Raw genomic sequence first — 22,826 nt, 5'->3', positions numbered from 1 at the left:
TGTACTGGCAGGAGGTGGAGGAGATGGACTGAGTGGGGAGAGAGTCTAGAAATAGTTTTCTACCCCTCCTCCAACATAAGATCTGGCCCGGACCCTCTTCTCTTACCACACCACCCAGCAAAATGCGATCCTGCTGGTGAATAAACCCTCCCACTTCCTTCTGTCTCTTGCATGAGTGTTCGCCAAGTCATTCCTCTTCCTTTCTTTTCCTCCCTGCAGGGCAGACCTGAGCTCCTCTGGCCCCTGCATCACTAGTCCGTGGGAATGAGCCCTGACTGCCAACCTGGGTTGCCCACATGTGGCTTAAACGGGTCCATGATTCAGGACCAGATGTGAAATCTCAAGAACTTCCTGGCCGATTTCAGGCTACCTTTCTGACCTCTCCACCTCAGTTCCTTCCCCCAACAGTCTAATGCAGAAAGGGAAAAAAAAAAAAAAAAAAAAAAAAAAAAAAAAAAACAGCTCAGGCCAAATCTGTTTGGGAAAAATAAAATAAAGCAGATGCAAAGAAAAGGATGTTTCACAGCCAAACAGAAATGACATCCGCAGCCTCCACACGGAGCCTCCCCTCCAATGGTGCAGGGGAGAGTTGGCCCTGCCTTCCTTTCCCTTCTGATTTTGCAAAGCTCTGTGCTTCCAGCTGCAGCTGCCCACAGGTCCTGGCTGTTTAGAGGGCGGCTTCAGAGGCATGACGACATCACAAAGAGCAAATGGCTTCAGATCCTGGCTTCCTCCTCCACTGCCTGGTGGTACAGAAAGAAACCTGGAGCAAGGACGTTAAGAGCTAGCATTCTGGCTTCTGCCTGGCCCGTAGCTCTGCGGGCAAGACCTGTCCCTTCTCTGGGTCTAATTTCCCCACCTTGAAAATGTGAAATTAAACTGAAGGAGCACTAAGTGCCCCACCCAGCTGTGATGAGTCATAGTTCTAGATTCAGCATGTTCTTCTTCTGAAATGGAAGTTACTGGCATTCTTTTTTTTTCTTCTTTTCTTCTTTTTTTTTTCTTTTTCTTTTCTTCCTTTTTTTTTTTTTTTTTTTTTGAGACAGAGTTGTCTTGTTGCCCAGGCTAGAGTGCAATAGCATGATCTCGGCTTACCACAATCTCTGCCTCCCAGGCTCAAGCGATTCTCCTGCCTCAGCCTCCTGAGTAGCTGGGATTACGGGCATGCGCCATCATGCCCAGCTAATTTTTGTATTTTTAGTAGAGACGGGGTTTCTCCATGTTGGTCAGGCTGGTCTCGAACTCCTGATCTCAGGTGATCCACCTGCCTCGGCCTCCCAAAGAGCTAGAGCTGGGATTACAGGCATGAGCCACAGTGCACGGCCGGTTTTCTGTTTGTTTGTTTGTTTGTTTGTTTGTTTGTTTTTTGAGAGAATCTTGCTCAGTTGCCCAGGCTGGAGTGCAGTGGTGCAATCTCAGGTCACTACAAACTCTGCCTCCCAGGTTCAAGCGATCTCCTGCCTCAGCCTCCTGAGTAGCTGGGATTACAGACATGTGCCACCATGCCTGGCTAATTTTTGTATTTTTAGTAGAGACGGGGTTTCACCATGTTGGCCAGGCTGATCTCGAACTCCTGACCTCAGGTGATCCACCTGCCTCGGCCTCCCTAAGTGCTGGGATTACAGGTGTGAGCCACCATGCCCGCCCAGCCTCATTCCTGTTTTTTAAGACAAGGAAGCAGAGACACAGAGAGGCTGTGTGATCAGCCAAAAGTCACACAGCCTCTGCGTGTCTCAGCTAACAGAGCCTGAATTCAAACCCAGGCAGACCTCCTAGACTCTTAGCAGCAAAGGCACCGTTTCCTGTCCAGGATCTACCCTCCTTGGCATCTGCTCAGGAAAGCAGTGACCAACCTGACCGAAGGGCACCCTCCAGCCCCTTCTCCAGCACTGGAGGACATGACCTTTTAAATGTATCCTCTCCGGCTGGGTTGGCGGACACGCAGGCCAGCCAGGGACATGATTGTCCTGCTGTTTCTGTGCAGTCATAAATCACCGCAGCCCCATCCCCTGGCTTCTGGCTTCCTCCTGCGGCTGGAAAGCTCCCTGATTAGTGCAGAGGCAGCAGCAGCAGCATCATCTTCTGAAGCCAAACAGCAATGCTCCCCGCCCTGTCCTCTGGGAACACTTGCCCGTCACTGCCTTAGCAGGCTGTCCTGCAGCAGAGACAAAGAATGACAGGAAATCTCTGCAGCCTGCCTCTCCTTCTGAGGCTCTTGAGCCAGTGGAGGAGGCACGAGCCCGGGAGGCAGGACCCACAGGTTGAAGCCCTGGCTTTGCCATTAATCTTCCTGGGTGACCTTGGGCAAATCACTTTGCCTCTCTGGGTCTCTGATTGTGCATCTATAAAATAGAGGAACCAGGTGGATGCTTCTTAAGATCTTCCAGTTTATAGCAACAGCTTTTCAACTGATGTCCCTGTCTCAGTGTCTTTCCATTCTCCCCAGTAAAAGATCCAAAATATCTTTTTTTTTTTTTTTCTGAGAGAGGGTCATGCTCTATCGCCCAGGCTGGACTAGCAGCCTCGACCTCCTAGGCTCAGATGATCCTCCCGTCTTAGCCTTCAGAGCAGCTGGGAATACAGGCTCACACCACCACGCCCAGTAGAAAAAAATTTTCTTCTTTTCTTTTGTAGAGATAGGGTCTATGTTTAGTTGTCCAAACTGGTCCCAAATTCCTGGGCTTAAGCAATCCTCCTGCCTTGACCTCCCAAAATGCTGGAATTATACGTATGAGTCACCACGCCTGGGTAGTCTGGGCTTTTTCTTTTATTTATTTTCTTTTCTTTCTTTTTTTTTGAGACGGAGTTTTGCTCTTGTTGCCCAGGCTGGAGTGCAATGGCACAATCTCAGCTCACCATAACCTCTGCCTCCCAGGTTCGAGTGATTCTCTTGCCTCAGTTTCCTGAGTAGAAGAGATTACAGGCATGTGCCACCACGCCCAGGTAATTTTGTATTTTTATTGGAGATGGAGTTTCTCCATGTTGGTCAGGCTGGTCTCGAACTCCCGACCTCAGGTGATCCGCCTGCCTCGGCCTCCTAAAGTTCTGGGATTATAGGTGTGAACTACTGTGCCTGGCCCAGTCCGGGCTTTTTCAAAAGCTGTTCCTTGTGCTGAAAGCTCCTTCTATGCCCACCCCCATTAGACCCAGACCTCCTCATCCTTCAGACTCAGACACTGAGTTGAACTAACCACTCTCTCCTCAGTCCCCGTGGGCTCTCCTGCCATGTTCTCTAGAGAAGAGCCCAGACCACCATAGAGCACTCAGATGTATATGAGTCTGTCTTCCCTGGGGTCATATTCCTCAAAGACACACTCAGTCTGAGCCATCTCTGATCTCCAAGCCTAGCATGGCGCAGGTGCTCAGCGAAGTTGTGTTCAATGAAGGAGACTCTCTGCTTTAAGAAGGGAATCAGGGCAGGCACTGTGGCTCACACCTGTAACCCCATAACCCCAGCACTTTGGGAGGCTGAGGTGGGAGGATCACATGACCCCAAGAGTTGGAGGCTGCAGTGAGCTATGATGGTGCCACTGCACTCCAGCCTGGGCAACACAGTGAGACGCTACCTCAAAAAATTAAAAAAAAAATTTTTTTTAAAGGAGGCCAGGTGCAGTGCCTCATGCCTGTAATCCCAGCACTTTGGGAGGCCAAGGCGGGTGGATCACTTGAAGTCAAGCATTCAAGACCATCCTGGCCAACATGATGAAACCCTGTCTCTACTAAAAATACAAAAATTAGCCAGGCGTGGTGGTGCACGTCTGTAATCCCAGCTACTTGGGGAGGCTGAGGTTGGAGAATTGCTGGAACCCGGGAGGCAAAGGTTGCAGTGAGCCGAGATCACGCCACTGTACTCCAGCCTGGGTGACAGAGCAAGACTCCTTTAAAAAATAAAATAAAATTATCCCACCAAGGGAATGTGTGTCACCATGAAAAAAATGGGCCGCTGTCTCAAAGAGACGAGTATTCTCAAGAGGGAGAAGAGCCTGGGCTGCAATCTTCTCCCGAAACCCAGCTGTGTGAACTTAGGCCAAGTACTTTACCAATCTAGAGCTTGGGTTCCCCAACTGAATCTTAAAGAGAAATCTGTACCATGCCCTTTGAATCGAACTGTGAAATGAACAGCAGTATTCTTCGACTTCGTAGAAGAATCTGGAGTGTTTTGGTACTTGGAATACCAACAGAGGACAAATGACTTGTGGGGCACCCACAGTGGTGGGGATGATGGCAGCCTGTGGTTTTTCTTTGTGTGTGGGTGGGTGTGTGTGTGTGTGTGTGTGTGTGCGTGCGCACGTGTGTGTGTGTGTGCATATGTGTGTGTATTGAGACAGGGTCTCCCTTTGTCAGTCAGACTGGAGTGCAATCGTGTGATCATGGCTCACTGCAGCCCTCAACCTCCCAAGCTCAAGCGATCCTCCCACCTCAGCCTCCCAAGTAGCTGGGACTGCAGGTGCGCACCACCACACCCAACTAATATTTTGATTTTTTTTTTAGAGACAATGTCTCGCTGTGTTGCCTAGGCTGGTCTCAAACTCCTGGCCTCAAGCAATCCTCCCGCCTCGGCCTCCCAAAGTACTAGGATTACAGGTGTGAGCCACCACTGATGGCTGTTTTTGTGTTTTTAGAGGACTCCAAGTGGCAGAGAGCCCATCAATTTCAGCTCAGTTCAAGGAAGCAACTTCTCCATAAGCTGAAGCTGTCCAGCAATGGCAGGGGAGTCAGGGGACAGAGACCACTGCTCATGGGTAATGCTGAGCAGTGGTCCTCAGCCTAGCTGTGCATCACAGTCCCCCAACACTTTGAGGAAGCTGATCTAGAATACGGCCCCAGACCCCACCTAGACATAGTGGGTCAGAGTCTCCAGTGCTGAGAGGTCTGAGGATCTATATGTTTTCAAATCTCTCTAGAGGGTTTGTGTACCACCAGTGGTCTGAAGGAGGCCAGCCTGGGTTGCCTGAAAAGGAAGGGAAACAGCCAGGAGGGGTCCCAGGAGCCGGCTGGAAGGGGTGCAGGAGCTGGCATTTTCTGATGTTGGCCATTCTGCCGAGTCAGCCCAGCACTAATTCTTCTAGAGTGCAAATACCACTTGGTCATGTAATAAGAATGCCAGTGCTGACGCAGCAGGCAGACAGGAGCCCAGGCTGCACTGGGGCAGGAGGTAGGTGCAGACATTCAGCCCCAACTCCTTGCTCTGAGCCTGGGGACAGGCAGGGGCAAAAGGTACCATCTCCACCTCCAGCTTCCAGCACAGTCAAGATGACTCAGGGGCATGGACCCTGCAGTGCCTTCTAGGTTTCAGAGCCAGCCAGGTGCCCTTCCTGTCTTCCTGGAGTTTGGGATTGCTAAGTTGGAAAGGACTGCAGAGGGACTCTAGTTTGTCCAGGATGGAAATCCCTTATACAGCTCTCCATCTCCTTGTTCTCAGCCCTTCCTAGCACACCTCCAGCCACAGGCAATTTACCATTCCCTGAGGTCACCTTTCCACTGTGGGACAGCTCTCACATTCCCAGAACCTTCGGCCCGTGTTTTCTTATACTACCCTCTGGGGTTAAAAGAAAAAAAATATGGACCAGGTGCAGTGGCTCACGCCTGTAATCCTAGCAATTTGAGAGGCCAAGGCGGGAGGATTGCTTGAGCTCAGGAGTTCAAGACCAGCCTGGGAAACATGGTGAAACCCCATCTCTACCAAAAATACAAAAAATTAGCTGGGTATGATGGTGCACAACTGTGGTCTCAGCTACTCGGGAGGCTGGGGTAGGAGGATGGCTTGAGCCTGGGAGGCAGAGGTTGCAGTGAGCTGAGGTCATGCCACTCCACTCCAGCCTCGGTGACAGAGCAAGACTCCATTTAAAAAAAAAAAAAGAAAAGAAAAAGGATAACTTTCCTTCTCCCTAACAGATTTTTAAATTAAAAAAAATTTTTTAACTTGTAGTAGAGGCGAGATCTGACTACGTTGCCCAGGCTTAAGTGCAGTGGTGGGATCATAGCTCACTGCAGCTTCCAACTCTTGGGCTCAAGTGATCTTCCTACCTCCGCCTCCTGAGTAGCTGGGACTACAGGCACCACCATGACCAGCTAACTTGTTTTGTGTAGGGATGAGGATCTCGCTATGTTGCCCAGACTGGTCTCAAACTCCTGGCCTCAAGTGATCCTCCCCACCTTGGCCTCCCAAAGTGCTGGGATTAAAGGTGTGAGCCTCCACTCCCAGCTTCCAGCAGCTTTTTTTTCTTTTTTTTTTTGAGACAGAGTTTCACTCTGTTGCCAGGCTGGAGTGCAGTGGTGCAATCTCAGCTCACTGCAAACTCCGCCTCTCAGATTCAAGTGATTCTCCTGCCTCAGCATCCCGAGTAGCTGGGGACTACAAGCGCACACCACCACGCCCAGGTAATTTTTGTATTTTTAGTAGAGATAGGGTTTCACCATGTTGGCCAGGATAGTCTCGATTTCCCGACCTCATGATCTGCCCGCCTCAGCCTCCCAAAGTACTGGGATTACAGGCATAAGCCACCACGCCCAGCCCAGCAGCTGTTAAAGATGACACCAAACAAAAATTAGCCGGGTGTGGTGGCACGCGCCTGTAGTCCCAGCTACTCGGGAGGCTGAGGCAGGAGAATCTCTTGAACCAGGGAGGCAAATGTTGCAGTGAGCCGAGATCGCACCACTGCACTCCAGCCTGGGCACCAGATCGAGACTCCACATCAATCAATCAATCAATCAATAATGACACCAGAATGTGTGAAGCCCTTTTGTCCCCACCCTGGACACTCTCCAGGAGTGGAGAGTAGGTTTTCACCACGTGCTTCTCTCCATCCATAATGCCTGCTGTGTAGTGGAAATGGAAAGATGACCAACGACATCAATGGCCACGACATGGGGTGCTAAGCTCTCGACACCACCCCCTTTGAGAAATATGAACCCAGAGCATTACGTAAGGCCAAAGAGCACCTTAGGACAAATGAAGGTTTGGCATCCAGCTCCAGGGTAGCACGATCTCAGCTTGCTGCAACCTCCGCCTCCCGGGTTCAAGCAATTCTCCTGCCTCAGCCTCCTGAGTAGCTGGGATTACAGGCGCCCACCAACATGCCCGGCTAATTTTGTATTTTTAGTAGAGATGGCATTTCACCATGTTGGTCAGGCTGGTCTTGAACTCTTGACCTCAGGTCATCTGCCCGCCTTGGCCTCCCAAAGTGCTGGGATTACAGGTGTGAGCCACCGTGCTTGGCCAACAGGATTTATGTCTAACCCCGTCTATCGGAGGATGCAGAGGAAGGTAGGTAGGTGAGGGAGGGGACAGAGGGAAGAAGCGAATGACCTGCCCCCTCATGGGAATGAGAAGGAGTGTGGTCTCTGCAAGAGACAGGGTGAGTCAAAGTCAAGACCCCACTGGAGAAGTTGGAGGGAGTACAGTTGCCAGGTGGACTGCCCAAGACTGCGGCCATCCATGCTGGATTCAGGAGCCAGGACAGCAAATAGAACCCTAGAGGCCTGGTTCCAACAATGACTTGCTACATAACCTTAAAGCAATCACTTCTCTTCTGTGGATCTCTGTCTCTCCTTTGCTAAATGAGGAACCAATGATCCATCAGCTCAAAACAAGACACTTGGGTTAATATGAAAACCTTTAAATTTTCTTGCCTTTGCCAAAGTTATCTGAACTCCAGCTATCCTGTGCAGATCAGAAGTGCTCAACGATGGTGGCTCACACCTGTAATCTCAGCACTTTGGGAGACCAAGTCAGATGGATCACTTGAGGTCAGGAGTTTGAGACCAGCCTGGCCAACATGGTGAAACCCCGTCTCTACTAAAAAAAAATTAAAAAAAAATACAAAAATGGGCCAGTCACTGTGGCTCACACCTGTAATCCCAGCATTTTGGGAGGCCAAGATGGGCAGATCACCTGAGGTTGGGAGTTTGAGACCAGCCTGACTAACATGGAGAAACTCCATCTCTACTAAAAACACAAAATTAGCCAGGTATGGTGGCGCATGCCTATAATCCCAGCTACTCGGGAGGCTCAGGCAGGAGAATCACTTGAACCTGGGAGGCGGAGGTTGCGGTGGGCAGAGATGGCGCCATTGCATTCCAGCCTGGGTAACAAGAGTGAAACTCTGTCTCAGAAAAACAAACAAACAAAAATTATCCAGGCATGCATCTGTAATCCCAGCTACTCGGGAGGCTGAGGCAGGAGAATGGCTTGAACCCAGGAGGCAGAGGTTGCAGTGAGCCGAGATTGTGCCACTGCACTCCAGCCTGGGTGACAGAGCCAGACTCCTCAAAAAAAAAAAGTTAAGAAGTGCTCAATGAGCCATGCACGGTGGCATGTGCCTGTAGTGCCAGGTATCTGGGAAGCTGAGGTGGGAGGATCACTTGAGGTTGGGAGTTCAAGACCAGCCTGGGCAACATACTAAGACCCCATTTCATAGAAAGAGAAAATGCATACATACATAAAGAGGGCGCGATGGCATCATGGGGATTTCCTAGGTTCTGGGGCTGCAGGAGGGTAAGATAAACAAAAGGTTCTGAGAAGCAAAACCTGAAGATGAACTAGCTGTTGACCTTCATTTCTTTTCTTTTGTTTTTTTTTTGAGACAGAATCTTGCTCTGTCGCCCAGGCTGGAGTGCAGTGGCGCGATCTGGGCTCACTGAAACCTCTGCCTCCGTCTCAAAAAAAAAAAAGATTTGGAGCCCCAGCTGGGCACAGCGGCTCACACCCATAACCCCAACGCTACAGGAGGCCAAGATGGGAAGATCTCTTGAGTCCAGGTGTTGGAGACCAGCCTGCGCAACAGAGTGAGACCCCGTGTGTATAAAATAAAAAATTCAAAAAATTAACTGAGGGTGGTGAGCCACACTTGTAATCCCAGATGCTCAGGAGGCTAAGGCAGGGGGATTGCTTGAGCCTGGGAGTTGGAGGCTGCAGTGAGCTATGATTACACCACTGCACTCCAGCCTGGGTGACAGAGCAAGACCCAATCTCTTAAGGAAAAAAAATTTAGAAACAACTGTTTTGAACAGTAAATTAATGGTCAGATGAAGGAGGGAGGAGCTGATACTGCTGGTGGCTTCGGGCAATAGGAAGGCTTCATTAGGCTGGGAGATGCCTGGGACGGTTTAATTGCAGGAGCCTAGAGAGAGTGAGGCTGGAGGGTTAGGGGGTGGAGGTGGGAGGGACAGGTGGATAACTGGAAACGGGGAGGTCTGGAGCACTCGGGGAGGTTCCACTGAAGTGGAAGGCGAGTGAATGGACATCTGAGCAGAGAGCAGACAGGTCCCTGGGAACCTGTTTCTCTGAGAAGTGTTTCTCTGAAGTCATCTGCTGAGTCATGGAGGAGGATGGGAGGAGGCTGGAGAACAGGCTGAAGGTTTCCAGGAGCCTCCGGAGAGGGTGGGGGAGGATGCTGGGGAAGGACTGGCCGTTGGAGTACCAGCTGGGCCTGGAGACCAGGCCTTGAGGGCCCCCCATCTGTGGTTTTCTCCAGGGCCCTCAGCAGCCTGGGCCAGGAGCTGAGAAAGCCAAGGTCAGACCACCCACAGCAAGCAGTGGCCCACTGCGGCCATGAGATTGGGGGATAAGGAGTTCAATATACCGAAGAAATGAGTGCTCAGATTGGCCAAGGTGGAGAAAGGAAAGAAGGAGGCAGTCAGGGGCTGGAGGCCTGGGGGACCCTGAAGAATAGGTAGAGGGGGACAATGGAGTAGAGGTGCCAGAGCATCGAGAGAGTGGAGTGGCCGGGCACGGTGGCTCACGCCTGTAATTCTAGCACTTTGGGAGGCCAAGGTGGGCGGATCACGAGGTCAAGAGATTGAGACCATCCTGGCCAACATGGTGAAACCCAGTCTATACTAAAAATACAAAAATTAGCTGGGCATGGTGGCACACACCTGTAGTCCCAGCTACTAGGGAGGCTGAGGCTGGGGAGTTGCTTGAACCCAGGAGGCAGAGGTTGCATTGAGCCGAGATCGTGCCACTGCACTCCAGCCTGGCAACAGAGTGAGACTCCGTTTCAAAAAAAAGGAGAGTGGAGTGTCCTGGTTCTGGGAGGTCCCCCAAGATCCACAGAAACCCCTGGGTCATGGGGGGCTGATATGGATGTGGGCTGAAGCCCAGGTTTGAGAAGGTTCACCCTGACATGCTCTGATGGAAGATGTCGTGTGCTGTCAATGCAGGAATTCCCCAGGATGAGGCAGGGGCTGGAGAAGGAGGAAAACTACAATCAGGGACCAAAGGTTTCAGGAATCCCACCTAGGACCAGGTGGTTTGGGCAAAGGGACAGCTCACGGAACTGCAGAACCTGAGCTTTGAGGAAAGGGGTTTGCCCAAGGTGTCTGGAAGGGGCAGCATGATGGGTGGGGCAGCCAGGGCCTTGGGCTTCCACACCTTTCCATTCTGCCTGGGACAGAGGCCCTGACATGCTCTAATTTCACTCGGTAAGCCTGATCTCTGGGCAACACATCCACCTCTGTAAGATGGGGATAGGGTGGGATTCTTGGGCTTCATAATGAGGGAAGAGGAAGCCAAAGGCTTGAACAGATTGGAGCATGACAATGGGATCCCCCTCCTTTGTAATTTTTTTTTTTTTTTTTTTTTTGAGACAGTCTCACTCTGTCCTCCAGCCTAGAGTGCAGTGGTACAATTTCGGCTCACTGCAACCTCCACCTCCCGGGTTCAAGCGATTCTCCTGCCTCAGCCTCCCGAGTAGCTGGGACTACAGGTGCCCACCACCATGCCTGGCTAATTTTGGCATTTTTAGTAGAGATGGGGTTTTGCCATGTTGGCCAGGCTGGTCTCAAACTCCTGGCCTCAAGTGATCCGCCCTCCTCAACCTCCCAAAGTGCTGGGATTAAAGGTGTGATCCGCCTGCCTCGACCCCACAAAGTGCTGGGATTAAAGGTGTGAGCCCCAGCGGCTGGCCTGTAATTTTTTTTTTATCCACTGGCTCATGTAGGCAGCAGAGGAGAGGGACCAGGAAGAGCAGGGGCCACTGTGATTCCTAAGGGGCTGGAAGTCCTGAGGCCATCCCTGGGATAGGAGAAAGATCAGGGAGGAAACCTTGAGGAAGACAAAACAAATAATAATAATAGAGATGAGAAAAGGGTAATGAAAAGTAACAGACACACCGTGGTGGAAACAGCTCCAGAGAGAGATGAGGATCTGACAGAGGGACAGACAGGAAGACAGATTGCCAGAGATGGAGACAGGGAAAGAAGGCTCTGAGCGCCTGGCCAGGTGCCCGAGACTCATCCTGGAAGCTGCTGGGATGGACCCAATCCACGTAAGAGGGACGGCTGCTAGGGGAAGGTGGAGGCCACCAGGCCAGGCAGCTGGGGCGTCTCTTCCATCTGCACAAACTGCTACAGAAAGCCCAGCGGGGTGACCCCGTTTCCCCACACGCAGACTGAGGCAGGCCCCTGAAGGGCTTCCTCCGGGGGAGGATGAGGCTGTAGGATGGGGCTGCGTTGGAAGCATGGACTCCAGTTCTAGCTGTGATGTTTGGCAGCCACTGAGCTCCTTGCAGTCTTTTTCGGTTTTGTTTTTTTGGAGACAGAGTCTTGCTCTGTTGCCTAGGCTGGAGGGCATCATAGCTCACTGCAGCCTCAACCTCCTGGGCTCAAGTGATCCTCCTGCCCCGGCCTCCCTAGTAGCTAGGCCCAGTTATTTTATTTATTTGTTTGTTTATTTATTTTTACTTTCTGGGACAGGAGATGGATGAGGGGCAGGGGTCTCCCTGTGTTGCCCAGGCTGGTCTCAAACTCCTAGGCTCAAGAAATCCTCCCACCTTGGTCTCCCAAAGTACTGCAATTACAGGCATGAGCCATTGCGCCCGGCCCACATCTTGCAGTCTTTATTCTCATCTGTAAAATAGGAACAACCGGCCGGGTGCAGTGGCTCATGCCTGTAATCCGAGCGCTCTGGGAGGCTGAGGTGGGTGGATCACGAGGTCAAGAGATTGAGACCATCCTGGCCAATATGGTGAAACCCCATCTCCACTAAAAATACAAAAATTAGCTAGGCGTGGTGGCGCGCACCTGTAGTTCCAGCTAGTCAGGAGGCTGAGGCAGGAGTCTCACTTAAACCCAGGAGGCAGAGGTTGCAGTGAGCTGAGATGGCGCCACTGTACTCCCGCCTGGCAACAGAGCAAGACTCCGTCTCAAAAAAAAAAAAAGAGATCAACCTCCCCAGTCCTCAGTGATTCAGATCAAGTCTTCACCTGCCCCACAGAGATGGGGACCTGGGTGAGACTGGGGTATAAGGGTATCCTTCAGGTCCAGCAAGAACTTAGAGTTAACACATGCCACCTGCACCCAGCATCCTTTGGCGATGGTTTCAAAAGTTTCAAAATCCAGCCAAGCAGTTTGAGCTGAGGGTGGTGAGTGGTGAGAATAGGTTGTGATCCCAGCTCCCAGAGCTGCATAATTTTTTTTTTTTTTTTTTTTTTTTTTTTATGAGACAGAGTCTCGCTCTGTCGCCCAGGCTGGAGTGCAGTGGCACGATCTAGGCTCACTGCAAGCTCCGCCTCCTGGGTTCCAGGTTCATGCCATTCTCCTGCCTCAGCCTCCTAAATACAGGGCTGCATAATTTTTAACGATCCCACCAATTAAGGGCTCCTGTCCATCACCCCCTTGTCCCCATGCCACTGCACTCCAGCCTGGGCAACAGAGCGAGACTCAGTCTCAAAAAAAAAAAAAAAAAAAAGTTGAGTGCCTAATACGTGCATAAAATAATGACACATTGGGCCAGGTGCGGTGGCTCACGCCTATAATCCCAGCACTTTGGGAGGCCGAGGTGGGCAGATCACTTGAAGTGAAGAGTACAAGACCAGCCTGGCCAAAATGGCGAAACCTTGTCTCTACTAAAAATACAAAAATTAGCTGGGCGAAGTGGCGAGCGTCTGTAGTCCCAGCTACTCGGTAGGCTGAGGCAGGAGAATCGCTTGAACCTGGGAGGCGGAGGTTGCAGTGAGCCGAGATAACGCCACTGCGATACAGCGAGACTCCATCTCAAAAAAAAAAAAAAAAAAGACCCACCAACGGAAAAAGCCTAGGATGCAGGATGCTGGGAGAAGATATGGAGGGAGCCCATCTCCCTTTCCCCAGCTACCCAAATCCAGGTCCTTCAACCCCAGCTAAATGCTTGCTCTTCCAGAAGGCTTCCCAGAACTTCTACTAGGCAGGACCTTTTCTTCTGCCTCTGATGCTCATAACATTTCTTCTGCAAGGTCCCCCACATGGGGTCTTACACAAGGCCTAGGAATGTATACGCATTATATCCCACTAGGCTGTCTCCTTCTGGGTGCAGAGTCCACATCCTGTTCATTTTGGCATCCCACAGCAGCAGGGGATCCGAATTTGGTGCATATGTATTTGTTGTGTGTCTTTGAACCTCAATGTAATTCAATGAGTGCATACAGTTTTCGAGCCTCAGTTTCCCCACTTGTAAAATGAGGACAGTAATTTTCACTTCCCAGTTGTGGCTGGCCAGGTGGATCAAATGAGATATTGCATGCAAAGTCCCCTGGCTCACTGGAGGCCGTTAAGCACTGCGCAGACTTGGGCTGTTACTAATAATACAGCAATCTCGAGACCGGAGCTGGACTCAGAGAGGCAGGGAGCAAGCGTCCCTCTGTCTGCAGCTTCCCCTCCTGCCTGAGAATGATGGAGGGACTCTCTGAGCATGAAACAAACCAATGTGGGCAGCCAGACTGCAGGGGGAAGAGAAGAGGGTGAGAGCCCAGATACTCAGGTTCCAAGGCTGCCTCTAGCTCAGGGTGGGTGACCTTGAACAGATTGGTCCCTTCTCTGAGCATCCAGTTTCTGCATCTGCCAAGAAAAAATAATAATCTCTGGCTGGCTGGCAGCAAGAAGATGAGGCCAGGCCCCCTAAGACAATGTCCAAATATTGTGCAATTGTGGGGCTGCTGTGAGGTCTGCAGCAATCCCTTTGCAGACATCACCCTTTGCCTTCCAAGCCCTCAATGGATGCAGCAGCAGACCCTCTCCCTGGCAGACCGGACATAATTTCTGACCCAGAGTGGTGCTCAAATATTTGTTGAATGAATGAGAAAATAATTAGCCGGGCATGGTGATGCATGCCCGTAGTCCCAGCTGTTCAGGAGGCTGATGCAGGAGGACTGCCTGAGCCCAGGAGTTGGAGGCTGCAGTGAGCTATAATTGCGCCACTTCACTCCAGCCTGGATGACAGAGCAAGACCCTGTCTCTAAAAAAAAAAAGAAAAAAAATGAGAGGATAAATGAACAAATAATCAAACGGGGCCTCAGGGAGGGAGCTGTATTCTAATTCTCCTGGGCATGACAGCCCACTTTGGACAGGTCAACAATTCATCCTCTTCTCACTGTCTCTACCACTCCCATCAGGGTTCAAACTAGCTTCTCTCCATGTACTATCATAGCAGTCTCCAAACTGGATTCCCTGCTCCCTACTATCTCTGGATTCCCTGTTTCCCTACTATCTCTTCTCCGTGGGATACCCAGGGTGATCTTTTAAAAATTCAAATCTGGCTAGGTGCAGTGGCTCACGCCTGTAATCTCAGCACTTTGAGAGGCTGAGGCAGGCGGATCACGAGGTCAGGAGATTGAGACCACCCTGGCTAACATGGTGAAACCCTGTCTCCACTAAAAATACAAAAAATTAGCCTAGTGTGGTGGCACACGCCTGTGGTCCCAGCTACTCGGGAGGCTGAGGCAGGAGAATCACTTTAACCCAAGAGGCAGAGGTTGCAGTGAGCCAAGACCCCGCTATTGCACTCCAGCCCGGGAGACAGAGCAAACCTTTGTCTCAAAAAAAAACCAAAAAGAATTCAAATCTGGCCAGGCAGGGTCACTTGAGGCCAGGAGTTCAAGACCAGCCTGGCCAACATGGTGAAACCCCACCTCTACTAGTAATACAAAAAATTAGCTGGGTGTAGTGGTGCATGGTTGTAATCCCAGCTACTTGGGAGGCTGAGGGAAAAGAATCACTTGAACCCGGGAGGCAGAGATTGCAGTGAGCCAAGATCGCACCACTACACTCCAGCCTGGGTGACAAAGTGAACTCCATATCAAAAAAAATTGAAAAATCAAAAAGCCCCAGGGCCCACTCTGGAGACCCTGCACTCTCAAGCCTTTGCTGGGGTGCCTCTAGGCAGCTGATCTTGTTAAACCCTCACTCTAGTGCACATGTCTGCAAGTGTACAGGAGCCCCTCCCTTTCCAATCCTGGTTTTATTAAAAATTGGTTTTATTATTATTATTATTATTTGAGACAGGGTCTCACTCTGTCACCCAGGCTGAAGTGCAGTATTGTCATCATAACTTACTATAGCCTTGACCTCCAAGGCTTAAGTGATCCTCCCACCTCAGCCTCCAGAGTGGCTGGGACTACAGACACGTGCGACTAATTTAAGTAATTTTTATGTAGAGATTGGGCGAGGGGTGGGGGTGGGGGGTCTCACTATATTGCCCAGGTTGGTCTCGAACTCCTGGGCTCAAGTGATCCTCCCGCCTCGGCCTCCCAAAGTGCTGGGGTTACAGGCGTGACCCACCGCACCTAGCCGAGGCTTTACAATTTTCACAGGCCTCTCTGGGTTACCAGGGTAAAGGCCCCTGAAAACAAGAGTAAATACCCAGCCTAGCCTTGGTGGGAGGGGGCGGGGTTGGGGAGAGAGAAATGCTCTTTGTAAGTTGCGAGTGGCTGCATAGACTAATAAGCTCGCCTTCACGCCAGGCTTGTGGAGGCCCTTCCTGTCCCTTCCTTCCTGTCCCCGCGTAGGCCGCAGGGCTCCGTGCCCAGGGCCCAGTCAGCCCCGCCCATCCAGTGGCTGGGCCCGGGATGTCCCCAGAAGCCCTGAGGGGTGCGGCGCGATGGGCGGGTTCTAGGGGAGGAGGAGGGGGTGTGGCCTATGCCCTCGGCCCCGCCTCACCAGCACTCTGCAGCTGGCTGTGATAGGCTGTGCCAGTCGCAGGCTCTCCAATCAGGAGGCTGCCGTGGGGCCAGGGGTGCGGCTCCAGTTCCCACGCGGGGCGCACTCCCTCTCCCCGTCGTCTCCCCAGCCCCGCCCCGCGCGGCTCCCCGCGAAGGCCGTGACTCAGCAGGAAGGCGCGACCAGACTGGGCCGGCCGGCCGGAAAGGCCGAATCACTCCGCGCCCTTCCCTGTCCCCCGTGTCTATGCCATCGGGGCCGGAAGATCTGTGGGCTGGGGTGGGTGTCCCAAGACCTGGCTGGTCCCTGGTCTTTGTGTGTGACCCAGAAAACCCTCCCAGGCTTCCCTGGCCTTTAGTTTCTCTTCTGTACAGAGGAGGTAACAATAAACACTTGGAGATTTGGGGATAAAACAGTAAGAGTTACAGGAATAGCATGGAACTTTGGAATTCCACCGTTCAGGGTGCAGATCTCAGCTGTGTGATCCCGTGCATCAGCTCATTGCAGCCTAGAACTCCTGGGCTCAAGTGATCCTCCTGTCTCAGCCGCCGCAGTATTTTGGATTATAGGCATGCGCCACCACATCCTATTTTTTTTTTTTTATTTTGTAGTGATGGGGTCTCATTATGTTGCCCAAACTGGTCTCAAACTCCTGGCCTCAAGCCATCCTCCCTCCTCGGCCTCCCAAAGAGTTGGGATTAGTTGGGCGAGGTGGCTCACGCCTGTAATTCCAGCCCTTTGGGAGGCTGAGGCGGGCAGATCATGTGAGGTCAGGAATTCAAGACCAGCCTTGCCAACATGGAAAAACCCTATCTCTACTAAAAATACAAAAATTAGCCGGGCATGGTAGCGCATGCCTGTAATTCTAGCTACTTGAGGCTGAGGCAGGAGAATGGCTTGAACCCGGGAGGCGGAGGTTGCAGTGAGCTGAGATCGCTGCCACTGCACTCCAGCGTGGGCAATAGAGCAAGACTCTGTCTCCAAAAAAAAAAAAAAGAGTTGGGATTACAGGTGTGAGCCACTCTGCCAGGCAGGAGAGACCTAGGAAAACAAAAAGGGCAATTTTCAAAGGCTAGGTCTCATAGCCACTAGACCAGGATAGCTAGACAGTTCTGCATTTTTAAAAAATGAGCAAAAGTCTAATGGAAAATGGGCAAAGGACTGAATAGACGCTTTATCCGAACAAGATAAGTGGCCAATAAGCAGATGAAAAGATTCTCAACATAATTAGTCATTAAGATGCAACTGAAGGCTGGGCTCAGTGGCTCACACCTGTAATTCCAGCACTTTGGGAGGCTGAAGTGGGCAGATCACCTGAGGTCAAGAGTTTGAAACCAGCCTGGCTAATATGGCAAAACACCATCTCTACTAAAAATATAAAAATTAGCCAGGCGTGGTGGCGTGCGCCTGTGGTCCCAGTTACTCAGGAGGCTGAGGCAGGAGAATTGCTGGAATCAGAATGGTAGAGGTTGCAGTGAACTGAGATCACACCATTGCCCTACAGCCTGGGTGACGGAACAGGACTCTGTCTCAAAAGAAAAAAAAGATGTGAGTGCTAACTAAAACCAGGAGATACCACTTCATACCCACTAGAATAGCTAGAATTTTTTTTTTTTTTTTGAGACGGAGTGTCTCCCTGTCACCCAGGCTGGAGTGCAATGGCGCCATCTTGGCTCACTGCAACCTCCGCCTCCCAGGTTCAAGCGATTCTCCTGCCTCAGCCTTCCAAGTAGCTGGGATTACAGGCGCGTGCCACCATGCCCAGCTAATTTTTCTATCTTTGGTAGAGACAGGGTTTCACCATGTTGGCCAGACTGGTCTCGAACTTGTGAGCTTGTGATCCGCCTGCCTCGGCCTCCCAAAGTGCTCTGATTACAGGCGTGAGCCACCAGACCCAGCCAATAATTGTTTTTTTTTTAAATGAAAATAACAAGTGTTGGTGAGGATATGGAGAAACTGGAACCCTGGTGCACTGCTGGTGGGAATGTGAAATGATGAAACCACTGGGAAAACTGATAGTTCCTCAAAATGTTAAACAGCATTACTCTGAGGTATACACCAAACAGAACTGAAAACAGGTTATCAAATAGATGCTAGAATACCAATGTTCATAGCAGCATTATTCATAATAGTCAAAAGGTACGAATGGTCCAACGTCCATCAGCAGATGAATGGGTAAACAAAAGGTGGTAAATCCATACAATGGAATATTCTTCCACCATGAAAAGGAGTGAAGTAGGCCAGGTGCGGTGGCTCATGCCTATAATCCCAGCACCTTGGGAGGCCGAAGCGGGAGGATCTTTTGAGGTCAGGAGTTCGAGACCAGCCTGGCCAACATGGTGAAATCCCATCTCTATGAAAAATACAAAAACTAGTTGGGCGTAGTGGCAAGTGCCTGTAATCCCAGCTACTCGGGAGGCTGAAGCAGGAGAATCGCTTGAACCTGGGAGGCGGAGGTTGCAGTGAGCCGAGATCACTCCACTGCACTCCAACTTGGGTGACAGAGTGAGACTCCCTCTCAAAAAAAAAAAAAAAAGGAAACGTTCTAAAATTAGACAGTGGTGATGGCTGCACACCCCTGTGAATATGCATTTGGCTTTCTGTATCCATGGGTTCCACATTCATGAATTCAACCACCTGTAGCTGGAAAATATTTTTAAAACAATAAAAAATAACAATATAATAAAAAGTATACAAATATTGGGAGGTCGAGGCAGACAGACCACTTGAGGTCAGGAGCTGGAGACCAGCCTGGCCAACGTGGTGAAACCTCGTCTCTACCAAAAATATAAAAAATTAGCCGGGTATGGTGGCGTGGGCCTGTAATCCCAGCTAATCGGGAGGCTGAGGCAGGAGAATCCCTTGAACCCAGGAGGCGAAGGTTGTAGTGAGGTGAGATCGTGCTACTGCACTCCAGCCTGGGCGACAGAGCAAGACTCCCTCTCAAGAAAACAAACAAACAAAAACAAAACAGTATAATAGTTGTTTACCTAGCATTTACATCATATGAGGTATTATAAGCAATCTAGAGATGTTAAAGTATGCAGGAGGATGGTGTGTTAGGTTATATGCAAATACTACGCCATTTTATATAAGGGAGTAGCACATCTATGGACGTTGGTATGGGAGTGGGGTCCTAGAACCAATTTGACACTCAGGACGCCTCTGTCACTTACTTCCCAATGAATTCTCATCATCTTTAGAATAAAACGCCTCCCTGTGGCCTAAAAAGCCCTCAGTGGCCCAGGCCCTACCGGCTTCTCTGATTCATTAGCACATTCTTCTTTGCTCCAATCACAACGCTCCGTGGTCCTTCTGCAGGCCAGGCTAAGTTTCCACTGAAGGACCTGGAATAGCACTTCCCAAACCGTTTCATAGCCAAAGGGTTCATGGCCATCTCCCTCTTCCTGCTCAGGCTCAGCTCAGACCTCACCTCCTTAGAGGCCTTTCCTGACTACTCAATCCCCATCTTATGACCCTGCTTCATTTTCTTTTCTTTTCTTTTTCTTATTTTTTATTAATTTTTTTTTTAGACAGACTATCACTCTGTTGCCCAGGCTGGAGTGCAGTGGCATGATCATAGCTCACTGCAGCCTCAACCTCCCAGGGCGCTGGAATGGCTATGACTAGAGCAGAATCCCCAAATGTGGGCTGGGCACAATGGCTCATGCCCATCATCCCAGTATTTTGTTTATTATTATTATTTTTTGAGACAGAGTCTTGCTCTGTTGCCCAGGCTGGAGTGCAGTGGCATGATCTCAGCTCACTGCAACCTCTGCCTCCTGGATTCAAGCAATTCTCCTGCCTCAGCCTCCTGAGTAGCTGGGATTACAGGCACTCACCACCATACCCGGTTAATTTTTGTATTTTTAGGAGAGACGGGGTGTCACCATGTTGGCCAAGCTGGACTTGAACTCCTGACCTCAAGTGATCCACCCACTTCAGCCTCCCAAAGTGCTGGGATTACAGGCGTGAGCCACCGCCCCCGGCCATCATCCCAGTACTTTTGGAGGCAGAGGCAGGAGGATCCGCTTTAGCCCAGGAGTTTGAGACCAGCCTGGACAACGTGGTGAGACTCTGATCTCAATTAAAAAAAAAAAAAAAAAAGAATTTCTGAATGTGCTGGAGACCATAAGGCAGCTAGAACATTCCAGTCCCTCTGCCCCAGCTCCTTGAATTCTTAGTATTTTCATCTTTCATCTCTCCAGGCCTTGGCCCAGCCCAGTGGCTCATGCCTGTAATCCCAGCACTTTGGGAGGCCAAGGCAGACAGATCACGAGGTCAAGAAATCGAGACCATCCTGGCCAACATGGTGAAACCCCATCTCTACTAAAAATACAAAAATTAGCTGGGCGTGATGGTGTGTGTCTGTAGTCCCAGCTACTTGGGAGGCTGAGGCAGGAGAATCACTTGAACCCAGGAGGTGGAGGTTGTAGTGAGCTGAGATTGCGCCACTGCACTCCAGCCTGGTGACAAAGTGAGACTCCGTCTCACAAAAAACAAAACAAAAAACATTTCTCCAGGCCTCATCCTCCGATGACACAGCTCAGAGAACTCCCTGACAAATGGAGACAAAGCCATGACTGCCAGGAGCCAATGGAGTTTGGAGCCAAAGTGTCCACCTCACTCCCTGGCTGAGAGCCATAACCCCAATTTGGAGCCTGTCGGAGGCAGAATACTGGCCCCTAAATATTCCCATACCCTAATCCTTGGAGTTTGTGCATATGTTCCTTTACGAAGCTAAAGGGATTTTGCAGATGTGATTAAATTAAGGATCTCGGGATGGAGGATTATCCGGGATTACCCAGGTGGGCCTAATATAATCACAAGAGGACTTAAAAGATGGGGGAGGCAGACATAGAGTCAACAAAGGGAGATGAGAGACCAGGCAAAGTGGCTCACGCTTGCCATCCCAGCACTCTGGGAGGCCGAGGTGGGAGGATTGCTTGAGGCCAGGAATTTGAGACTGGCCTAGGCAACATAGTGAGACACCCCTCTCTGCAAAAAACTTTTAAAAAAATTATCAGGGTGTCATGGCACACACCTATATTCCCAGCTACTCAGGAGGCTGAAGTGGGAGGCTTACTTGAGCCTGGGAGGTCGAGGCTGCAGTGAATCATGATTGTACCACTGCACTTCAGCCTGGCTGACAGAGCAAGACTGTCTCAAAGAAAAAAAAGGGACTGGGCATGGTGGCTCACACCTGCAATCCCAGCACTTTGGTGGGTCCAGGTCAGTGGATCGCTTGAAACTAGGGATTCAAGACCAGCCTGGGAAACATAGTGAGACCGTGTCTCTACAAAAAATGCAAAAATTGGCCGGGCGAGGTGGCTCACGCCTGTAATCCTAGCACTTCGGGAGGCTGAGGCGGGTGAATCACTTGAGGTCAGGAGTTTGAGACCAGCCTGGCCAACATGGTGAAACCCCGTCTCTAATAAAAATACAAAAAAATTAGCCGGGCATGGTGGTGGGCGCCTGTAACCCCAGCTACTCAGGAGGCTGAGGCAGGAGAATCACTTTGAACCGGGGAGGCGGAGGTTGCAGTGAGCTGAGATCATGCCATTGCACTCCAGCCTGGGCAACAAGAGCATCTCAAAACAAACAAACAAACAAACAAACAAACAAACAAAAATTAGCAGGGTGTGGTGCCATGAACCTGTAGTCCCAGCTATTTGGGAGGCTAAGGTGGAAGGATCGCTTCAGCCTGGGCAGAGGTTGTAGTGAACTAACATGGTATCATGTCACTGTACTCCAGCCTAGACAACAAAGTGAGACTCTGTCTTAAAAAAAAAAAAAAAAAAAAAAAGGCCAGGCGCAGTGGCTCAGGCCTGTAATCCTAGCACTTTGGGAGGCCGAGGTGGGCAGATCACCTGAGGTTGGGAGTTCAAAACCAGCCTGACCAACATGGACAAACCTCATCTTTACTAAAAATGCAAAATTAGCCGGGCATGGTGGCGCATGCCTGTAATCCCAGCTACTCAGGAGACTGAGGCAGAAGAATCGCTTGAACCTGGGAGGCAGAGGTTGCAGTGAGGCGAGACTGTGCCATTGCACTCCAGCCTGGGCAACAAGAGTGAACTCTTTCAAAAAACAAAACAAAAAACCAAAACTGAAGAAAAAGAATTTTTTCTCAGCTGGGCACAGTGGCTCACACCTCTAATCACAGTACTTTGAAAGGCTGAGGCAGGAGGATCCCTTTAGATCAGAAGTTTGAGACCAGCCTGGGCAACAAAGCAAGATCCCATCTCTACAAGAAAAATTTTAAAACAGCTGGGCATGGTAGCATGCACCTGTGGTCCTAGGTACTTGGGAGCCTGAGGTGGGAGGATTGCTTGTATCCAGGAGTTCGAGGCTGCAGTGAGTTATGATAAGACCACTGCACTCCATCCAGCCTGGGTGACAGAATAAGACTCGGTGTCTTAAAAAAAAATAAAAAGGGCCGGGCGCGGTGGCTCACGCCTGTAATCTCAGCACTTTGGGAGGCCGAGGCAGGAAGATCACCTGAGGTTGGGAGTTCAAAACCAGCCTGGCCAAAATGGTGAAACCCGGTCACTACTAAAAATACAAAAATTAGCCGGGTGTGGTAGTGCATGCCTGTAGTCGCAGCTACTCGGGAGGCTGAGGCAGGAGACTCACTTGAACCCAGGAGGCAAAGGTTGCAGTGAGCCGAGTTTGTGCCACTGCACTTGTCAGGGCAACAGAGTGAGACTCTGTCTTTAAAAAAAAAAAAAAAAAAATTTCTTCTCTCTTCTAGTGACTCCAACGCCTTGCTATGTGGCCTTGAGCAAGCCCCTTCCTTTTGCTGGACATTGATTTCTATATATGTGAAAGGTGAGAGGAGTTGGGTTAAGGGACTCACTAGGGGCCATGGAGGCCTGACACTGTGACTCAGCATTTCCAGGATGCGATGGACC

The sequence above is a fragment of the Symphalangus syndactylus genome, chromosome 9, assembly GCF_028878055.3.
Source record: "Symphalangus syndactylus isolate Jambi chromosome 9, NHGRI_mSymSyn1-v2.1_pri, whole genome shotgun sequence".
Lineage (NCBI taxonomy): Eukaryota > Metazoa > Chordata > Mammalia > Primates > Hylobatidae > Symphalangus > Symphalangus syndactylus.
This window is presented reverse-complemented; position numbering follows the sequence as displayed.